Source organism: Humulus lupulus, chromosome 5 (genome assembly GCF_963169125.1).
Source record: "Humulus lupulus chromosome 5, drHumLupu1.1, whole genome shotgun sequence".
Taxonomy (NCBI): domain Eukaryota; kingdom Viridiplantae; phylum Streptophyta; class Magnoliopsida; order Rosales; family Cannabaceae; genus Humulus; species Humulus lupulus.
In genome coordinates, this window is record NC_084797.1 from 222688387 (window position 1) to 222695453 (window position 7067).

Consider the following 7067-nt stretch of genomic DNA (forward strand, 5'->3'; position numbering starts at 1 on the left):
AATTTGAACAAACTTTGTGATAATTACACTAAGGTAAAATTCAAGTCGAAAGTGTTGACCCTCGATTTGGCCAACGATACGGAGTCAAAAATACGACAGGAAATGAGACGACAATCAAGAGTTAATCTAATGGTAAAGAAGAAACACCAACAATTTATAGTGGTTCGGCCCCAATGAATGGTAATGACCTACGTCCACTTATTGCTATTATTAATATGAATCCCAATATCGTGATCAAAGAACTAGGGTTCTTGAGTTTCACAAATCTCGGGAGAATTACAACAAGATGATGGATAATCACACTATAGACTCTCTCTCTCAATATTCAGAAAAAAGCTTCAAAGATCAAAAGTCCCCTCCTTGAGCTATTTCATGCATATTTATAGGCTCGAGGGGGGTTACATGGGCCATTGGGCCTTAACTCTCCTTAATATCTGTGTATCAAGGTAATAAAGATGAAATAATAAATGTAATTATTACAAGATCACAATCTTATAAGGGAATAAACTGAATCATACGACCAGCCTGGTCGTACCTAATAGTCAGGCTTGATGAAGCAATATGTAGCTGGTCGATAACCGAACAGCACCGCCTTATTTCAATTCTGCCACGTGTCATCCACGTGTGAGAAATACCTGCCACGTCATAAGCAGTCGTTTTTGGGTAAACATTTGCCCTCAAGTTTACTTTACTGCGGCCAACATAAAGTAAACTTAGGAAACTAACTCTTCGCTTACTCTACCAAATCTGTCAGAGCTGCTCATGACTTCTCGAAAAAAGTGACCAATCATGTCCAATCACGTCTTTTCGGCTTTCCCAAAAACTTGTCTGACGGCTGTTACACTTCCCCATACTTTGAAAAAAGTAATCTCATGATTACTTCTTTTATGGTGTCTCAATCACTATAAATAATACCCCAAATTCACATTTTCACTTTTTACTTGCCTTCCATTTTTCAAGAACTCTAAAGAACTTCGACCGTTTGAGCCAAGAAAATCCCAGAAACTTTTGCGGCTAATCTAAGGAACCTCCATTCAGATGCTCAAAGCTTTCATTTTCATACTCCACCTTTCATCCAAGTAAGTTTTACGAACCTTTCAGTTGTTTGAGTTGCCATGCAAAATAGTTTTTTATTTGTTTCGTATCTAAGTTCTTGACTGTTCTTGATAGAAACTGTCTTGGGGTAATGGGCATATTGATTGATGCTTGATAAGGTGGTGAAATAACATTTCATAGGAGTTAGGAGTCAGTTTGGTAGTCGAGATTGTAGATTTAGGGCGTAAAATCGAAGTAAAAATTCAATTTTTAAGCTAGTTGAAAAACCGGGTTTTTCCCGCCCTCTCGGAGTCGAAAAAGTTTTCTCTGAAATTTTTTTTACTTCTGCTTTTTAATCTGTTTCTCAAACAGCTCGTAAGAAACTTAGTATTTTTGCTAGAATGCTACTGGTCGTATAAAAGCTTAACTTTTATATGTGAGCAACGTTATTCCCACTTTCAACACAAGTCTTTAGACTCCAAGTTCTCATCTCCCCTTTTCTGTTCGCAGATTTTGATGCAAGATCCGTGGGGAGGTGTGAAACCAATTGACGATGACCTGCTTGCTCAACTGCTCATGGATGAAGAACAGCCATCGTTACTCATTCCGGACATCCCTTTTTTTCTCGAACTCCACCTAACAGACCTCATTCAAACCTTTCAGCTATGGGTAGAGTAAAATCCACTGCCCAGAAAAAGAAAACATCAAAACCTTCTGAACACCAGACTGCCCCTCACGCGGAAATTCCCTCGACCAGCAGTAGAGCTGAGAGTACTCCCGAGCCAGGAATCCAAGCTCAAGCCCAACTTAGAAACGTCATTTGAGCAGATGTCGAGTGGTATGTCTCCCCTCCTAGTCGAGTAACGATTAGGATGATCACTAATTATATCAAGAAGTACAGACTCCCTGGGGTGGCCCTAGTCCAACCCACCAGAGACCTACGGGCGAACCTGCCTGGAGGCGCGTATAGCACCTAGTCGAGGTATCACATCGAGGCAGGAGCGATCCTGCCTCTTCACCCTTTCTTCCAAGGAGTGGCCAATTATTTTGGGGTCGCTCCTTTTCAAATAACCCCAAATGGATAGAGAATGCTCTTTGCACTCTATATCCTATATAGTCATAAGAAGTGGCCACTCCCTACGCCACACAAGGTCAACTACATGTTCAACCTAAAATCCAACCCCAACTAAGAAAACACGGGGTTCTTCCATTTCTGCCACCAGGAAACGATGCGCACTTTCCTGAGTGATACTACTCTTATATACAACATGGGGAAGTACCATCTGGAGTACTTTCTGACTACTGATATGGTCCCGAACAACTTGGCCTTCACACAAGGAGGTGATACCTTTGTAGTCCTAGTCATTTATATTTTCCTTTGATTCTTCCTGCTTTTCTTTGATTCTTCCTGCATTTCCTTAGAGATTTAGTGTATTTCAGGCCCATGGCTGCGACCAGCTCCTACTCCAGACATGGAGGTCCGATCAGTCCTTTTGGCCAGCATGATCGACATAGAGAAAAGTGTCAAACAGCTGGTCACCGAGGCTAATCTGAGGCTGGTTGGCCTTTTGGCGCCTCACCAAGATGTGAGGGAATCTACTGCGAGGAGTGCTACCGGCACTGAAGTCCCCGAGCAACAACAAGAAGTGTCACAACCTCCACCGAGGAGGGCAACATGGGTGACCATTAACGAACCAACCGGCCCCCCGCGACTTGCTGCTGCACCGGTCCCTCCGGGGAAGGGCAAGAAGAAGGCCTCAGAGCCTATCCTTGAGTCGTCGGACGAGAACGGTACTAATTTTTCGCGTTTAGATAGTCTGCCTATTCCCTATCATCTTTTCAACGGGGATGGCAACTTTAAATACCCACCTGCTTTAAATTCAAACTTCTTCAGGCCAGAGAGTGAGTGTAGCACTAGTAAAGTAAATAGTGTAGTGACCAGTAATTATAGCTCAAGTATTATACTTTCAATTTCTCTTCCCTTGTTTCCTAAATTTAGCAAGTTCCTTTTATTATATTGCCCGACTGTTCGCTTGTTTCTTTTTTGCAGACATGCCTGCTGAACGTGCTTTTGACTTGTACACCAAATTGGCGAGCAAGAAAAAGTCCCACAAGCGCTAGTCTAGGGAGGGCTGCAGCAATCCCCCCGTGAAGAAATCCTGAACAAACGACCTTCCTACGTCTACTCCAATGAAGGAGACAACTCCTCCACCAGCTCCTGCTAGGGAGGCAACTCCTCCAACTCCAATAAACCCAGATCCCCCGTCTTCGGTCAGAAAAACTCCTCCTCCAGCTCCAGTCGACCTTAAGCCTCCAACACCCACCGTCCAGTAGTCGGCTGGTCGCAGGGAAGAAGCCTCGGGAGACGACCTCACGGGTGTGGTGCTCAACTCAGCCAAAGATAGGTTGTCTAGAATAACGAAGCACCAGCGCAGCCGGGAGGTGATTCAGGAGACAGGCTCCATGGCGGTTGACCAAGTCTTCAACCGCGCATTGAACGAAGTGCTTGCTGTAAGTTTCTTTCTTTATTGTACTTTATGAATTTTCTTGTCAATTCACCCCTACTAACAGCTTTGTCTCTTTCTAGTCGCAGGGAGTTCTTACCATGACTTCTGGTTGGCGTTGCTCGAGGACGTTGTCCGCTCAATTAGAAAAGAGACTTAGCGATCAGCTTAGGCTGCTGAGGCTCGATACACCGAGCAACTCAAGTCGACTGAAGCTACTCATGTTGAGCAGCTAAAGGTGGTTGAGGTGAAGCATACCGAGGCCCTTAAGGAAGCTGAGGCAAAGCACCTCGAGGCGCTGCAGGTGACTGAGGCCAAAATCGCTTCTCTTAAAGAAGAGCTGAAAAAAAAGGAGGCGGGCATTGCCAAGATCACTGCATCCAAGGAGCAGTATAAGGAGACTTTGCTTATAAATTATCAGGAAGCCCATATGCTTCAAGATGAGCTGGAGATAAGCCGCAAGGAAGTTGCTACACTGGAGGAACAGAATGCCCGCGACCTTGAAGATTATGAAGGGGCGGCGAAAAACAACCCCAATGCTAATTTCTCCTGTCTTCCAGACCATATCAGGGAGGTGGAGTTGGCCAGGTGTGTTGCTCATCTGGAAGAGGAAACAATTCCAAGGTCTCTAGAGATTTCCTTAGCGACCGATATCGAGGGCGCCCGAGAAAAAACTGGAGATGCAGTCAATCAGCGGCAGAAATCGCCACAGGATCCCCCGGTTACTTCATAACTTTATCTTTTTATTTTTGAATTACATGACCTACGAGCCATGATGTAAAAAAAATTATGTTTTAACTTTTATTGCTGCACAGGCAGCTTTTCTCTTTTTATTGAACAATTACATCCGAGCAGTCACTGCTTGCGGTGTAAAATAATTCATTTTGATATTATAATATTTGCATTTTATTATAACATCTGTTCGCATGATCGAACTTAGCATAGTACTTTGGTTTGGTTTAACAAAATACAAAATTTTGAAAAATACTCTTCTAAGTACCCTAGCATGCTTTCACTTATTTTACTCATGTGTCTACATACCTTTCGATATGCTTTGCTTACTAGATGCCTTGTATGCCCCCCAAGTGATTGAGGAGCTTTAGGTCCTTAGTCACTTGCCTTCACCAAAACCTGTTCGAACATTACTGCTCAAAGCAAAGGAATTAAAACGATAATACAACAAAATAGCACACCTAATGAGCAAATACTTGTAATAAATACAATCATTGGAAAAAATGACTGGATGCGCACAGTCCCTTATATTTCTCGTATTAAAAAGACAAAACGTGTATGTACAAGTGATCAATGAGATCTTACACTTATAAGCGATCAGTCACGTAAAATGACCAACCCTATTTCATAACTTGTAAAAAGTAAAATTGATACAAGCCAATTCTTTAAGAAGAATTGTTCACTGATAGTACTTGCGCAAGTGTTCTCCATTCCAATAGTGAGGAACAAGATCTCCATTTAAGCGAGCAAGTTTATAGGTGCCTGGATGGAGGACTTCTTCAATCTGGTATGGTCCTTCCTAGTTTGGCCCGAGTACTCCAGCAGTCTGGTCGCGGGTGTTTAAGAAAACTCTTCGCAGTACTAGATCACCGATATTGAATTTTCTTTCACACACTTTAGAATTGAAATACCGGGCTACTTTTTGCTAGTACACAGCTACTCGGAGTTGGGCTTGCTCACGCTTTTCATCAATCAAGTCCAGGGATTCCATCAATAGTTGGTTGTTAGAGCCTTGATCGTACGTTATTCTGCGATGCAAGGGTGGACCTAACTCAACAGGAAACATAGCCTCATACCCATAAGCCAAAGAAAATGGAGTATGGCTCGTTGCTGTTCGGTAAGTTCTGTACGATCAAAGGACTTCAGGCAATTATTCTGGCCATGCCCCCTTAGCTTCTTCTATTCTTTTCTTCAGAGTATCCTTTAGCATTTTATTGACTGCTTCGACTTGTCCATTTGCTTGGGGATGAGCGACTGAAGAAAAGCTCTTGATAATCCCATGTTGTTCGCAAAATTCTGTGAATAAATCACTATCAAACTGCGTGTCGTTATCTGAGAGGATTTTCCTTGGCAATCCATAGCGACAAACGATGTTTTTAACCAAAAAATCCAGCACCTTCTTGGTCGTTATGGTTGCGAGTGGCTCAGCTTCAGCCCATTTAGTGAAGTAATCGGCGACAACCACAGCATACTTAACGCCGCCCTTTCCTGTGGGCAAAGATCCGATTAAATCTATACCCCACACTGCAAACGGCCACAGACTTTGCATTTGTTTCAGTTCATTAGGGGCTGCTCGCGAGATTTTGGAGAACTTCTGGCATTTGTCGCACCTCTGTACAAATTCTGTCACGCCCTGGCTGCCCCGGGACACGCGACAGTGATCGGTGAACCGGAAATTTGACTCATTGCCTGAGTCCTTTGGTTAAAAATGTGCTTCTAGTGTCGTTATTAGGTTAAGGAGAAAATCAATAAAAAGGAAAGGATATATTTTATTAAAAATTGTTCATGGTCCCACCAGAACATTTACAAGTTATTTACACTCAAAATGGCCATTACTATTTAAAATTTACAACCCGCCGACCTAAGCGGCAAAATTAGGGTAAACCCCCTAGTTCCTCTGAGAACTTCTTGGCCGTGGTGGTCAAGCGGCCGCATATGTACACAACATCGACTCAGCTCTCCACTCAAGGTTGGGTGAGCTTTTCTTTCCCTTTACCTGCACCACATAGCACCCATGAGCCAAATCCCAGCAAGAAAACACATATTGTAAGTAAACAATATCATATGATGTAATTACATCACACAGAGCTTACAGCTCTAAGCTGATGAGTGACTGTTGGGTAAGTCTCTAGTCATTAGATGATCAGGTGACTAATGAGTCACACACTTTGGATAGGTGACTGATGAGCCACACACTTTGGTTAGGTGACTAATGAGCCACGCTCTGGATAGGTGACTAATGAGCCACGCTCTGGAGGTCCCATACCCTCCTAGCCATGTGACCTGTGGGTCACCTTAGCCTTTTCTGGCTCTGGCTCTAGATTTCTAGCCTTGGGCTAGACAAGCGCTTATTAATATTCATCGAACTTGAGGTCGGTCTGGCATTAATGCTCATTTGAGTCATTCAATGCAGATGTCGATTAGATCTAATCTTTGTTGGCTTGCATTAAACATGCTAAAACCATCCTTGACTTATGAGTCAATGCCCTGGCTAATGAGTCAGTGCCATTCACAAGTAAGCAATGCTACCAGACATATATCATAGGTCAAATATATAAACATGGGCATTCATCACGCTTACTTAATAGTTGCTAGCATAATAATGATCATGCAAAAACACAGAGACTCAGGCTCTGAACAGTTTCATAGTCAATATTCATGGCATGCCTTAATGATATCTTTATACAAATGAGCAAGCTTGCAAAGCATTCAATATGCTATCAATGTCCACATTTAACCATCCAACATGCATCAAAATATAACCATGCATGTCTCATTTGGGGGTGCAATTTCTTA